This window comes from Pteropus alecto, unplaced genomic scaffold, assembly GCF_000325575.1.
Source record: "Pteropus alecto unplaced genomic scaffold, ASM32557v1 scaffold72, whole genome shotgun sequence".
In the NCBI taxonomy this organism is placed as follows: domain Eukaryota; kingdom Metazoa; phylum Chordata; class Mammalia; order Chiroptera; family Pteropodidae; genus Pteropus; species Pteropus alecto.
Window position 1 is genome coordinate 12,374,546 of NW_006436811.1, and position 16,075 is coordinate 12,390,620.

General features: G+C 35.1%; 2 pseudogenes; both read right to left on the reverse strand.

Moving 5' to 3' along the window:
- Nucleotides 1–11,655: 11,655 nt before the first annotated feature.
- LOC112481402 lies at nucleotides 11,656–11,774 on the reverse strand (annotated as a pseudogene).
- Nucleotides 11,775–12,004: 230 nt separating this feature from the next.
- Nucleotides 12,005–12,122, reverse strand: LOC112481503 (annotated as a pseudogene).
- Between the last annotated feature and the right edge of the window lie 3,953 nt (nucleotides 12,123–16,075).

The following is a 16,075-nucleotide window of genomic DNA, read 5'->3' on the forward strand; positions in this document are numbered from 1 at the left end:
CTATTTCAAACTACATTAAATGCTCTGAGTGCCCTTTACCTCATCACAGCAAAAAGAAAAAATTGCATTTATTTAATCAAATTTGGAGCTTTTATTTATATTCATGAGCCTTGAAACATAAAGTTCTTGACGTATGTTGAATTCACTTTGGGGGGTCACACAGCAGGCATCCTCTAGTACAGCAGAAGGGCTTGCCTGACAGCCCATTGCAAGAGATCTAACAACAAATTAAAATACCACCAAGAAATAAATAATGGTTTTAGCTACGAACCCTAAAGGTAAATGTCTAAATTACAGATATTGATTTGCGATCAACCTGCTTCTCATTAGAATTTATTTGCTTAATAAAGATCATTTTTATTTAATGGTAGTTAATAATTCACCCTTTCAACACCAAGGAATCTAACCAGTATGATAGTGAGGTGATAATTATAGTATGATAGGAGCTCATATTTCAAACTTTTTGATAGAATATATGTGTAGAATAAATTTTTTCCAGAAAGCTTAATATTCATCATACTGTTAAGTTATCACAATAATTGTCTGAGGTATGTATTGTTGTTATTCCATTGGCCCTTGAAGAAACTGAAGCTTAAAGAGATGATTTATCTCTCCCAAAGTCATACACTCAGTTGCAAATCCAGGTCTCAAATTCTATCTGACTTTGGAAATGACATTCTTAATATTGTTCATATTGTTGTTTTAGAAAAATAACTCTAGCAATAAGTGAAAAGCAAAAGCTAACTAGAAAGAGAAAATAAGCCAAGAGCCTAGTGCAATAGTCCAGGTAAGAAATTAACAAGGTCTGGTGTTAAGCACTGACTATGGGATGACATAAAGAGAAAGGATTCTGGGGCCATTTGTGAGATTAAATTAACCAGACTGGAACATCCATTGGATGTAAAGGATAAGAAAGACAGAAGTCAAGGTGAATCTTGAGTGACTAGGCAGATGAAGATAACATCATCTAACACAAGGCATGTAGGCAAAGGAACAAGTTTTACTGGGACACTTAGAGAAGTGATTGGAGCTTAAGATATAAATTTTGGAATCAGTTTCATTTCAATAATAGCTAATACTATGGGGATAGATATCTTGACCCAAGGAGAGAATCGAGAATCTGTAGAAACATGAAATAAGGAAAAAAACCAGAATCCCAGAAAAATTTCAGATATGCTATGAGAATTTAAGAAAGGCAAAGTTTAATTCTGGCTGAGGGCATCAGGAAAAACATCTTGGAGGCGGGATATGCAGTAGAATTTAAAAATATAAATGAGGAGAATAGTAGAGAATGGAAATTCCAGGTCGAGAACAGTTTGAATAGTAGTTGATGGATGTTGCTTCAGAAACTTAGTGTATATACAGGGAGGATAAAGTTGTAGTGGGAAGAAGAGAAATTGTGCAGTGGTTGGTAGAGCTGGAGAGGTGAAGAAGTCAACTTGCAGAGGATGTGTATTGGTATGGAAGGAAGAATTTCTAGCAGGAGAGTTATGTGATGAGTTCTGAGTTTCAGGAAGAAAGCTTGTGGAAGCCTCTCCATGGGAAAACAAGAGGATCTGACCTTTTCCAGGTCAAATCTGCAAATGATTGTTGTGTTAGGGAACCAAGGAAGAGTGTTTTAGGCTTTCTTAGGCAGAAAAGGAGGTGGAAGGATGTATTTTCTTTTTCATAAATCCTACAAAATCTTTAATTCAGACCTCTATCTGACCCATGAACTAAACAAATGGACTCATTAATCATCTAATTATGAAATATCTGCCTTTTAACTTGAACAAATTTATAAACTAGTTATGACAGCATTTCAGAAGAAAAATATCTTTCATCATCCCTCTAACTTAAAGAACAGTCTTAAATTATATATTATTTACAATGTTAAAAATCTGGAAATTGTTCAAAAGTTTGCTACCCTGAAGAATAAATTATTTGTGACTTTATAATTATTTATACTTCAGATATGATGTATTTATTCTTAAGAGTAGATAAATTAAATTTTAAAAAGAGTTTTTTCTGATCTAGGAAGTTACATAGCTTCCTTTATTTACATATCTCAGTGATTTATGACACATATTTTACACTGTATTTTATTTTTTTAAATACTCTAAAAATTGTTATTTCTAGAAATAGTTCTTTTTATCCAGGCTATTAAGTTTTCTCAAAGCAGTTTAAAGAGATTCTTCCATTATATTTTGCTTTTTTATTTTATATAGTACACATATTTTTTTTTCAGAAACACTAATATTGAAATGCTTTTGATTGTGAATTTCCAGGGAATATAGAAATGATATTATCAAAACACACACACACACACACACACACACACACACACACAAAGAATAGAAAGAATCAGAAAGTTTGCGATGACACTTTAAATAAAGATGTTCTAAAATTTCATGTCCTTTGTTTGCTGTTTTCAGAAAGAGTCAGAAGATTTGCTAGCTAATATTGACAGTTGTTTCAAAAAGTTTTTACAGAAATTTGGAAGGAAATATGACTCTTCCACGAGGGAAGGGGAGCAGGGGTTCCGCTGGGCTGACTATAACCTTAAGCAGCAGAGCCGGAAATGGAAACTTATTCTTCTGGGAGTTGACAGTGGTGTACTGTACTTTGCAGACTTCCCCTGGAGAGTCTGTTGCTAAACTTGTTCTCAGCAATGTTCATAACTGATTCATGCTCTATAAAAGAGAGGTCAAGGGATGTTTAAGTTCATTTATTTTAACGACCTGAGAATTTGAGTCCAATGGGATTAGAATCCCCTCTCACCTCCCTAATGAAGCCACTGTGCAATTACTATTCCTGTGAGTTGTCCTGGTATCTTTTTGATTTCTGTGAAGCACCACAAAGATGAGAGATGCTATAATCAGAATCTGAATGCATTTACCACATATGAAATGAATGACTGACACTTGGATGAGGCCTTTGAAGTCACTAGTGTGTAGCCCTGTATTAAATCTTAAGAAAGATTAATTTTTATTATTTTTAAAGTAAAACATACATATGCTCTTTCTACACTCCAGTGATTCATTGTTCACACCTCGGGAGAACCCCCAACCCACTCTGGAGGTTATTCCTCTAGACTATTCAGGCTAAAAGAGGAAATCTGGTTGGAAATAAAAGCAAAAAACCATTTGCTGATGAAAGAAACAATTCTGTTATCTCTTGGAAATTAACACTTTTGAGCAGAGAGCAGCATTTTGTTCAAAATAAATTTATTCACTAAGCAAGAGCTATTCACTTAAGCAAATCTCCTTTAAATTGACAATCAGCCTCCCTTTATCTTTTTTTAAATCATATATATATATATATAAATCCAGTAAAATGGACCATAAGATATTTCTCTATTTTGTGTTGAAAATTTAGTTTACTGTGTTCGTGGATGATGTGGAGGGTTGAAAGTGCACTTTTGGGGAAATAGGTATGGTTAAAGAAATTGAAGAATTGCTTCTTGGTGGCTAGATAGGAAAACAGTGCCAGAGTCTGTCTATTGCCAAATTCTATTTTTCCTTTTACTACAAACAGAACCTATTATTTCTGTAAAGGATTTTGGTGATCATGTATTAATCCAATTCGCCTACTTCACAGGAGGCAAAAATGATTTAAACGACTTGCTTTGTTGTTACACAGTTAGGGACAGAGTCAAGATTAGAATCCAGTTTTCCTCACTGTTGCTCTATTTCTTCCATATTTTCTCACTTATGAAGAACACCCCATAAGTGCCCTTTGTAGAGTGATAACCTCGGCGCCAAGGTGCAAAGCACTTATGCAGATTATTTACTACCAATAATTTATTATATTTAAACATATGAACATGGCATGTCTTTGAGCATTCAGGCAATTAAAAAATAGTTCTGTTTTATAAGGCATCCTTTCTTGATGTGCTGTTCGTTGTCTTGGAATTTTATCTGTATGATATGTCCCTGCTAAACTGCTTCATGAAACTCCACGTTTCCCTGACATTTAACAACCTTACCGTTGTCTTTCTTTTTTTTCCCTTTTTTTTTGGTGGGGGGGACTTTAATTTCTTTCTTTTTAAAAAAATTTTATTTTAGTTTCAACTATACAGTACATTGGCTAGACATTTATATAGTTTACAAAACGATCCCCCTAATTGCTCTCTCTCTCTCCTCTGGTTCTCCACTTAGCCATTACATTACTGCTGACTACATTCCCGATGCTGTACTCCCCATCCTCATGACCATTCATCAACTACTAATTTCTACTTCTTTAACCATTGTCTTTCAATGAGCAATTTATAGTCCTAGCTTCAAAATCCCAAAGATGGGATGGATAGATAGATAGATAGATAGATAGATAGATAGATAGATAGATAGATAGATAAAGCATATGTGGGATAATATGAGTAATGTAATGACCCTGAGATAAGATACTCTAGAAAGTGTTATCTGGTTATGCCCATTGGTCAATGGTTATTTTGGTAGACTGTGTTAGTGGCCACAGGAGAAAAGTACATGAGAGGGTGTAAAAAAATGGAGAAATCCAGTGTAGGTATTGCAGTTTCATTGTAGGTTGTCTGTAGCATGAATGCATGCCCACCTACTGGTTCAGAACCTCATGCTGCCATTGCTCTGCATGCATGGCAGGTCTAATAGTACTAGATTTTGGCACTTCTATTGACAGCCCAAGGCAAGGTCCTGTCCTTGCCTTGTGCAGGAGGACTTGCTATCAGAGAGGCTAAATTTGTTCTCTAAGGACAAAATAGTGTAATTGTATCACAGATGGAGAAGGATTTCCTCAACTGGATTTTGCAGAGACAGTGTAGGACATTAGGGATGCTTGAACTTGGAGAACCTTTACCAGGTGAGTATGCCTCAGATGATGCCAACATCCTACTGTCTCAAAACCAGCATCCAGGGGTCCATCCAGAGTTCAGTAGGGCTGCCTCACTGACACCTGAGAAGCTCAGGGAAATGTTTGTCACCCTGGGAAAGAAACAATGTGATTCCTCAAAGTAGGTATTGACTTTCATTGCAATCCTACCTCATGAGAAGGATGAGAGGGGCACTACAGCAGGAAGAGAATTCAGCTTGTGCTTCTTGCTTAACTACAAATCTAAAGATGAAACACCAAAGCTATGGGTATCAAGAGGGACAGAGCTGTCATATCAGTTATTGATATGACTGGGAGATGTAAAGAGAATCAGAGATAAAAGGAACTAACACGTATCAACCAACTACCAGGAGCTAGGTGCTGTGCTTAAAAATGCACATACTTTATCTTATCATGAATTGTTATATAACTTGAGAGGTAAATATTTTTCCTTCAGTAAGGGTGAAGAAACACAGAAAGGTTAAGACACTCACCCATAGTCACACAGTTTTCTTCTGGTAGAGCAGGAGTCAAATTAGGGTGTTGGAGACTTCAAAGCTCATGTTCTTTCTGGGACATTGCACAGATGAGTAAGTGAATAAGTAAATAAACTGGACTATTTATTTTTGTAGGAAATTACTCTCTTAGCAAAATAAACAAATTAACTAATAAATAAAATGACTCGGAGGAGTCTTGGTTTTAGGTGTGCTTCCTACCGGCACGTATATTCCCTGTTGATGATCAACCTATGTTGACAATGTTGACATAATCTATGACAACACTACACTATAATTTGTTCTAGTTCCACACAGAGAAATAGGAGTTGGGGAGTAACAGAGAAGGAGAAAGGAAGATAGAACTAGGCACCAGACCCTTCTTTCTGGCTAAGATCTGAGAAGGGTCATGACCTCATGCTCAGAGCAGTGAATGCCATAGCAAATTTCTGCATCCTCCTCTCAGAAAAATTCCCCAGAAATTTATTTTGAAAATTTAAAAGTAATTTTTTCCCTCTCTCAATGTCTAAGCTTTTCTTTTCAACTATCATGATTATACTACATTAAAAAATAAACTACAGTTACTCCTATATTAAATGCTTTTGTATTTTTAATGCCTGCAGGGCAAACACAGGTGGAAGAATCAAAGCAAAGGCTATAGAACAAATGAAAACTCATAGCATTAGCAGAGAAAGAGATAAAACAAATTACAAGATTTTCTTGTATATATTTTCATAGTTTAGCTTACCACAAAATTCAGCCACTCTCTTTTTTTTTTTTTAACTTAATAAATTAAGCAATTGAACTTTGAATATAAGACAGGTCATCAGACAGACCAAATCAGTTACTTAGTCATTCAACCCTTATGTTCTTCTCCACTTTTGTTTGGCAATTACACCTAGCAGGCTGCAAGATGTGTGAGCTCTGGGTGCAGAAGACAGGAGAAAAAGAAAGTGAATCAGCCTGGCACCCACTGCTTCGGGCCCTGTCTAAGAACCACTGGGAGGCAGGAATCTGTGAATTCTTACATTCTGCTACAGTGGCTGAAGTCAGCTTTTTTATGTGTCTAAATGGGACATAAATTATTGTTAACTTAAAATAGAACATGGTGATTTAGCATGGTTTTAATTGGATTTGGGCAATAAAAATACCCTTTGCTACTGAAAAAGGAACGCGAAATTTGAAAATGAAGGTTATGCAACCTCTTTATGGCAAAAGAGCAGTCTTTGAAAGGTTGTCCTCACAATAGAAGCTGATTTTATATTCCTAATGAGGCATGGGAGACAAAATCTACTCTCCAAATGTCTCAACTCTCTTCAGTGTTCTCTATTTAATTAGAATTATTCCCTATACTAATCTCTCCAGCTAGCAATCTAATAACCATTAGCAGAATTTATTTACTGTTTAAATTGCTACTTAAAGTTTAGGCTTGGTTCCAAAGATTTAGGCAGGTAACGAAGAGAAGGTTTAGTCTTTTAAGTCAAATCCTTGCCTCATCTCTCCCTTCCATGTAAGTACAAGAGCTTTCCTTGTAAAACAAAACAAAACAAAACTCAAAGTCTTAAGAAAAGGGACTTTTTTGGGGGGAGGGGGCAGGGATAAGGGGTGATGAGACAAGCAGATAATTCTATGTTTCTGAATATACCTGCAAATCTGTTGAATTTGGAAACAGTTTAAGTAGATTCTTTTTTTCTTGTTGGTAAACACATTTGCAAATGTGAATCTTGGATTTTAATAATGTATGAGACAGACAACAAAGAACAACAATCAAAATAGATCTGCCACACTCAATAGGGCAGCATCTTTTCATTTCCTATAGGAAAAAAAATTAAAGCTACAGTAGTAACCAACCTAGAATTGGGCAAGTTCACAGTTATTACTCCAGTATATACTTTTGGTAATCTTTATTTAGAAGTTCTATCAAATTCAAATAGAATATAAAATTTAGTGTTTTAGATTTTAAATTTATAACACTTTTAATTTTTAGATTAGTCTGATTAGAACAATTATGAAATAATTTCATTCTATAGTTACTAGGATTACGAAAATCAATGATAATAAAATAGTATGTTTCTATATGATAACTAACCAGGAATTAAATGGCAAATTTACTCAAATTAAATTTTGAATAAATCATTATATAAATTGTTCTTAAGTTTAAGTGCCATAAAGGAACACTTTTATATTGTTCAACTACTTGTTCAATTCTGGTTCATTAAATGCAACACATAGGATAAAAAATATATATATTTTCATGGTTTCTCTTTATAGGTTTCCAAGTTAAGTAATTAATATATCATAAATAAAAAAAGGTCTGTGTATTTTTTCATTATTGTATAGGATTAGAATTGCTGAGACTAATTAGATGAGCTCTATTGCTAATGCACTGATTTGAAGGAATAGTAACAATGATGATGACAATTACAACAAAAATTGTATTAGACCCCATGTAAGAAGTTAGTTTGGAACAGTCCAATTTTAAATAATAATTTGTGGCCTATCTGTGAAGATGCCGGAACAAAAATATCATCAATGCAGAAGACATTTAAGAGATGTTTCTCGTAATCATTGATAGAAAAAATGACTGTGATATGATCGAAACATAGGACTTGGAATCAAAAGTCTGAGCTTGAAGATATTTTCACTCACTTACTATATGATTTGGAGCTAAGTATATATGATTCTCTCATCTACAGAAACTCTGATTTCCTCTTATGTAAAATAGGACTATTAATATCTGTCCTACAAGCATCTCAGGGCTAGCTGTGAGGAAGAAAAGTCAAATGAGATACTGTGCGTAAAAAGAACAAGTCAAAGGTAGAGTACTGTACCATAAAATGCAATTGATTACTTGCATAGATGTGGCCCCAAATATCAAGGTCTCAGTCTAGAACTCAGGGGGAAAAAACAGAAATAAGGTACATTGGTACATAATGGTATTTAATCTAAAATGTTTTTATTTCTATCCTGCTTTATCCTATGAAGAAAGTGAAGTGGCTAACAACCAAAGCTGCTATTTTATTAAGTGCTTTGTTTACTTGGCATATCTTCATGCCAAAATATTGCAAATCTAAGGCATGTGCTAGATACTGGGGATAAAATAGATTCTTGCCCTGTCAAGGATTATATGAACCAAGTTAAATAAGGCAGTGGTGATATACCATAGTTTTAATTTTGAAACAATTCACGAAAAGAATAGTTTTAATCTCTTTTATCTGTGAATAAATTGATGCTCAGAGATGTTAAATAACCCCCTAAGGTCATTCAGCCAGCCAGTGGTGGCATCAACATGAGATGCCATCTATCAAGTTTCAAAGTCAGTGATTTTGTAACCTTGTAAATCTTCACTTCTTTAAAATGACTTTTTCTCTTCTCTTTCTCCTTGATTCAAACTGGCCTTGGGCTCATTGCTTCTTTTCTTTCCTTATCCTGCATACTGCATGACCACTCCCTTAATCATGAAGCCCTTAGGTCACCATCAAAACAGCCTTAGGAACAAAGCTTCAGGTCTGTGGACCACAAAAACAGAGTTTCCCTCAAACTAAAGATAACATGTGGCAGTTCCACACCCATGAAGGCAGAACTACGCCTTGACTGACATCAAGACCTGAAGCAATGATCAACTGCCTCCTACCCTAGCCCTGACCAGTCAGAAGCCCCACAACCCCAACTCCCTTAGTTTCCATGACGACTCATTTTTCCCTATATAATCTGTACCCCTGAGACACTCGGGGAGCCAGGCCTTTGAGCGTTTGAGTGATAGCTTGCCTATGTCTCCAGGACTTGGATATCTCTAATAAACTTTACTTTCTTTACTACAAAACCTGCACAAATCTCTTCTTTGGCTTAGACTCATGCAGACAGATGAACACTTTTTCTGTTCCAGTAACAATTTTGATTCTTACATATTGCTTCAAAATAAAGTTTTTGGTGCTTTCCTACAGACCCACGAAAGCTCTAATAGGTAGTTCAGACATTAAATTGTTCTATTAGTTATTTATGTACACAGTGATTTTTTAAATACATCAGTTTTCAGAAGAAAATATATTTTATATTCTTTAATATGGCTTTCTGTTTAATACAAAGAGTTTAATGTCCCATTTTTTAAAGTTCATTCCTTTTGTGACCAGGAAATGAATTATGATGTATTGATGAAAGCCTAAAGGCAAAACAAATCGGATATAACTATTCTAATTAAAAACCAAGTGATTCCCTAGATCCGTGTTGTTTGTGATGGTGAATTTTGTATGTCAACTTGGCTGAACCATGGTACCCAGCTATTTGGTCAAACATTATTCTGGGTATTTCTGTGAGGATGATTTTGGATGAGATTAACATTTAAATTGTCAGACTTTGAGTAAAGTAGATTGCTCTCCACAATGTGGGTGAGCCTCATCCAATCAGTCGAAAGTCTTACTAAAACAAAGACTTATCTCCTCCAGGAAAGATGGAAATTCCACCAACAGATGTCTTTGGGCTTGAACTGCAACATTGGCTCTTCCCTGGGTTTCCCGCCTACCTGCTCAATCTGCAAATTTGGATTTGCCAGCCTCCATAGTCACATGAGTGAACTTCTTAAAATAAATATCTTGTGGGTTCTGTTTCTCTGAAGAACCCTGACTAAAACACTGCTCAATGGGAGATAAGCAGGATCTGTATAACTAGTATGGAAATGCAAAATCTCAGACCCCTCCCTTGACCTATTGATCAGAATCCACATTTTAGCAGCATCTCCAGTAGACTGGTGTCAGTTAAGTTAGAAAAATCCTACCCAGGATGATCAGAAATTCAAGATTTTTTTTCCTTTTATGTTTGTAAGTATATCTCTGCTAGACTTGACACCTGTATTCAAGGCATTGAGGGTCCTTTTACTTCAGGTTAGTTGAGTGCTTTGGGGCAGTGACAGTGTTAATGAGAAAAATTGTTCCTAGTTCTATTTGATTACTACCACCACATGTTTAAAAAAATTGATAAAACTCTTTCCAATTCTGTGATCTAAATCACTGCCAATGGGAAAGCCTAGTACATATTTCTGTTTGGATTAATGGAGTAGATTCATAGGCTGCCCACATAAGAAAAAATATTTTGAAGGGTTATGAGTATCTAGATAAAATATGTATACATATAAAATCATAATAGACCCACTTCCATGATGGTTGGATTTTCGTTAATAAAAACTCGTTCATTCAAAAGACTTGTAGAGAGCATCTACTTTGTGCCAGGCATTGTGATAAGCACTAGAGACTAAAAGAAGTCTCATTCCTGTCTTTAAAAACCTTACAATCAGCCCAGTAGATGGCTAATGTAAGAGAAATACCATGATACAGCTGTCTCCCACTAATGTCCATGAAAGGAGGAAGAGACAAATTTTTCTTTAGCTGAATTTTTCTTTTCTAATTTATTCCACGTAAAATAATCAGCTGAGTTTTCCAAAATGGGTACTTCTTCATACCTCTTCTTTCTTAGACATTGTTAGTATATCTTCACTTTTTATTGAATTCACTTATTCATTTATTCATCAAATAGTTATTGAGCACATCCTATGTACGAAGTGTTGGCCTTGGCCCTGGAAATCTAACAGTAAACCAAATAATAAAGTTCTCATGGAGAGGAAAGTTAAATACTCACACATATAATTATATACCTACATTGGCAACATGTGCTATGAAAGAAAAGGAGTGAATAATATTACAGCAAATCACAAGAGGACATTATCTAGACTAAGAGCTTCCCTGAGAGGTGATATTTTCACTGATTCTTAAAGGAAGGGTAAGAGTTTCTCAGATGAATGGATGTGGGATGAGGGTAAAGGAAGAAGATTCCTTGGAAAGGCAGTAGTATTTTTGTGATGGATGAGATCAGAAAAAAGAGAGAATGCCAACACTTATGGCTCTTGCGTAACCGGGCAGAAGAATAGGTATCGGAATGGGGAAGAACCAGATCGCTCAGGACCTTGAAAAGAACTGGAACTTTGTTCAAAGAGCAAAAGGAAGTCATCAAGTCTGTTTTAACAGGGATCAGCTAGTTTAGAATACATTTTTGAAGAATCACTCTTACCATCAATTACAAAATGTTATGGAATTGGCTAAAAATGGATTTGGGGATAAAATACAGTTTATTTAGTTTGACATTCAGATCCCTCTGAGCAAAGGCCAAATCTGTCTTTCTAGTCTTCATTTCTACTTCTCCCTTACATTAATGTTCATTTCAGCCAGACTGGTCCACTCTCTATCTCCTGAACAAAACTTTGCTCAATCCTGATTTCTGGCTTTCCAGAATACCTTCTCACTACCTATTTTCAAGAGCCAGGGAAAATTTCTTTCTTTCTTTTTTTTAATGCCTACAGCACCTGGTATTTCTAGGTGGCCTCCCATCCAAGTTCTAACCAGGCCCAACCCTGCTTAGCTTCCAAGATCAGATGAGATCGAGCACATTCAGGGTGGCATGGCCGTAGTTTCTATTTTTATTATTATTATTATTATTATTTTTTTTTTAAGAGCCAGAGAAAATTTCATCTATCTTCAGTACCCTGGTTGAACATTATTCTTTTCTCTAAATATCCCAACTACGATATTCCTGAAAATTTAAGACACTGTGGATTGTAAGAGATGCTGATATTTTTGAACCACAAAGAAAGTGAATATTTTTTATTTTATTTATTGATTTATTTATTTATTAGATTTTGACTCCTACAACACCTGATCTTCCTAGGTGTCCCTCATCCAAGTACTAACTAGGCCTGACCCTGCTTAGCTTCCGAGATCAGATGTGATTGGGCTTGTTCAGGATGGTATGGCTGTAGATAAGAAAGTGAATAAATTCATAACAAAACCTTAATGTTAGCCTGTGGAGGTACATAAATTGGTCATAGTAGCTTAGCATTGCTTTGAAATTTCTCTCATCTATTTATCTACTTGTGGGTCTCTCCTTCTTAGGTCCTATAAAGCACTTACTTACTTTTTTGCAAAAAAAAAAAAAAAAAAAAATTAGATTGCAATTTATCCAATAACAATATTTTTCCTTACTCTTATATTGAAGCCCAGTAATGAAATATTTAATATCCTTGTTTTTTAGGTACATGATAAATTTTCATTTCTATGTTGTTTCATGAAGACATTCTAAACAACGATTAAACTTAAAATGTATAAAACCAACAATGCATATTAATTCAACTGGAGTGGAACAATATGAATAGCTATGATCATATTTAAGCACTATGATGACAGTTTTGCCATGACCGTTGCCTATATACCAATGCTGGGCTCACCAAATGAACTAATACTATGAGTCCCCATCTCCCCTGACAAAAACAAAACAAAACAAAACCATCTGCATTGCTAGCATTGTCACACATTCAATCCTGAAGTTATCAATTGAGACCATGAATGAATTCCTCAAGTTCTTCTTTCTGATGTGCTCTCAAAGTGTATTAACTTTGGATAAAAACAAAGTATATAAACCTATTGACATTGCTATTTGCTTTCGTAGAAATATTGCAAAATTCTGTATGTGCAAAGAAACACACACACATACATGCCTATATACATGCATATATCTCTATGGAGAAACTGTAGGAAATTGAATGCATAATATTATTAACAATATTCATTTAACAGTTCTCTGTTAACAAGGTACTTTATTTGAAGGGTGGTATCTCATTTAATTGTCAGACCACAAATGAAGTATGTATTATCACCCAGTTTGCAGGGAAGAAATTGAACCATAAAGAGGTTAAGTAACCTGTCCAAGAAGATAAATGACCTATGGTTCTATAGCCAATGTTTTTCCTAATAAGCCATATGATTTCCATGTCATTAATATCTTATAGGTAGTTAATACCCAACAATAATAGTTTTATCCACATCCCTTTTCAGACTTCTATCAAAATTATAGCTAGTCTGATTTAGAGTTATATGTCATATGAAAATTTTCATTACTTTACAGAGAGAATTACCTGTGTCTTTTTTTCAAAAGAAGTTTATTTTAAAAATATGCTTCATTTTGTCAACTACTTAGGTGAGTGGGAAGAAAACAGCATGTTAGCTAGCACCTATCAACAATTAAAAATAAGTCTACAAAGAAAAGGGATTTCTGTACAGATTTTTAATCTTAACAATTCAACATTCTTTTTAAACTAGAGTATTATTTACAATGATTTATACTCTACTTTTTCTCCAAGAGCTTTAAAATAGCTTAATGTAAAAGATAGTATACATGCCACAAATTAATCAAGACTAAAGTAAGCTAGCTAATAATTTGATTTACAAAATTATACTAAATTAAGATTTTTACTTGGTGTGTCTTTTTAGGTGACAAAAGTGTCTCGTGAATTTTATGAGACAGCTCACTTATTTCTGCTGCTTGAAACAAATATATGTCCATTAAGAAATGTCAGAAACAATTACGACACCAATAAATTCTAAAGATGTGCATCTCTTGAATGTGCACGTTTTATACAGATATGTCTTATATATAAATAATACATAATATACACATACACACATTTATTAGGTGCCAATTTTCTGTAACTAAAATCTCTTATGAAGAAACATTTATTTGAAATTTATCAATCCTTTTGGCTTCATGTCAATTCTTTTTTGTGCTTTTTACATTCAAGAATGAATCCCTTTCTCTCTCACACCTGGCTATCTGTGGACGCCTACCCACCAGCATGATTTTAGAGAATGATTCAAATCCTCTTGCAGATATATCCCCCTCTGAAAACATTTTCATACCACAGCCAAGATAGTTCGTTGCTCCCTCTACAGATGTATTGTAAGTCTGTTAACACATTATTATGCTCCATAGTAAACATTTGTTTTGTTGTTCTACAGAGAAGTTCTAGGAGAACAAGAGATATTGTCTTATATCTCCAGTATTTTACACTGTGCTTGAAGTTAAAAAAAAAAAAAAATTAAACTGAAATACAAAATACTAGTAAATATTCTTTAGTGCTTACTTTGTACCAATCACAAGGGTTAATATTTCACACATATCTCTTCAACTTCACAACAACCTTTGGGTCAAGAAATTATTATCTCTCAGATAAAGCCATTAGGCTTAGAGAAGTTAAGTAACTTGCCTGTGACTACACAACTAATAAGTAACAGAGGAGGGCATTTGCACTGGAGCTTGTCTTCAAAGCTTATGAACTTAAAATACTATGGGAAAGTACGTATATTGAACTTATATAGATATTTACAAATATAGGGCATTTATCCACCAGAATTTCAGAGGCCAAGCATTTAGAATGAAAATTCCAAAATTATGGTCATAGCGATCTCCTTTTGTCTTTTGGTCTTACCCTCCCTCACACAGCACAGCCTTCCTTGCTATGTGTTAGAAGGATATATTACATTCTCCCCACTGCTCCCAGTTTTTCCTGCTGCAGAACTTATGAAACTCGATAATACTGGCATTTTGGGCTGAATAATTCTATGTTATGGGGGACTGTCCTGGGCATTGTAGAATGTTTAGCAGCAGCCCTGGCCTCTACCTACAGGATGCCAATAGCTCCTCCCTCCTTACTCCCAGTAGTGAAAAACAAAAGTCAAATGTCCTCTTGGGGGATGAAATTGCCTAAGACAGAAAATGGGTAATATTATGAGTCGTCTTCTGTGACTTAGAATCTAAGTCTTAGATTATTAGCTTCCAAAGATTCTGAGCATCATCCTTAATTTGCTAGTGCAGTCACAGATCCAGTGAATGCTTTTTCTCTTCTCTTACTGTAACATCTTTTACATTGAAGATACACAATAAATATTAAATCAGTGACAAGTAATTGCATCTAGGGCCTGCAGTTTTGATTGTTCATGTGGAAGGGCTAAGGCCCAGAAGACACATTGTTGAGTTATTATCTTGAGACTTTTCGTAGGCGATTAGAATCAGACCAAGAGTCTTTAAAAGAATCCATTTCCAAAATTTAAGCTTAACAGTATAGTGTTAATGTTTGGAGCTAAATCAACCAGGCGCTATCCTAATTATGTAGGTCAGAATCCAGGTGACATCTAGACCTGAATGCAAATGTTGATTTTGTGGTTGCTCATGCTCCTAGAATCAGTTTCTCACTAGCAGAGTGATGATGGATCAGAGACAAACATCTCTTGGGACATCCTAGCCATTGATCACCAACGTAACAAATACTGGGTGTACCCCAATACACTGTATGTGCTACTGCTTGATGCATGTTAGGCTGCTTGGTCACTAGGCTTTATAGTGTTCACAGTTACCATTAGATATGAATCCTTAAATGCTGTTCTAATTTATAAGGCTGACTTTCTAACAGGAATGTAACTGCTTTATGCCTACTTTTAAGCAGGAAAGCTGGGTTTGGGACTACAAAGGGTACACTGAGCCTATTAAGAACTTGGGAGAAATGAGAGATGATACAAAGATGGTATTTGCCAGAACACTGCTTGACTGTAAGCCTTATTTAGGCAAATCAATAAACCAGATGTTATTTGAAGGACAAAATGTTAAGTCATATTAACTTAGGAGCCAGACATAGTCATCTAGGCTTTGAGAGCCATGTGGACCTGTGCAGCCAGAGCTCAGGCATTATTTTTTGGCAAGGTCAGAATTGTTCCCAAGTTCAACCACTCTCTTTCACATTATCACACCTTTTTTCTTAGCTTGATTATCCACACTTCATTCACAAGTGTTCATCCTACTCTACATACAGAAGCAGGCTAAAATTATGGTTTAATGATAAGAGCTGCATTCCAGCAAAAGCTGGGAGAGCAAGAATAGATCAATTT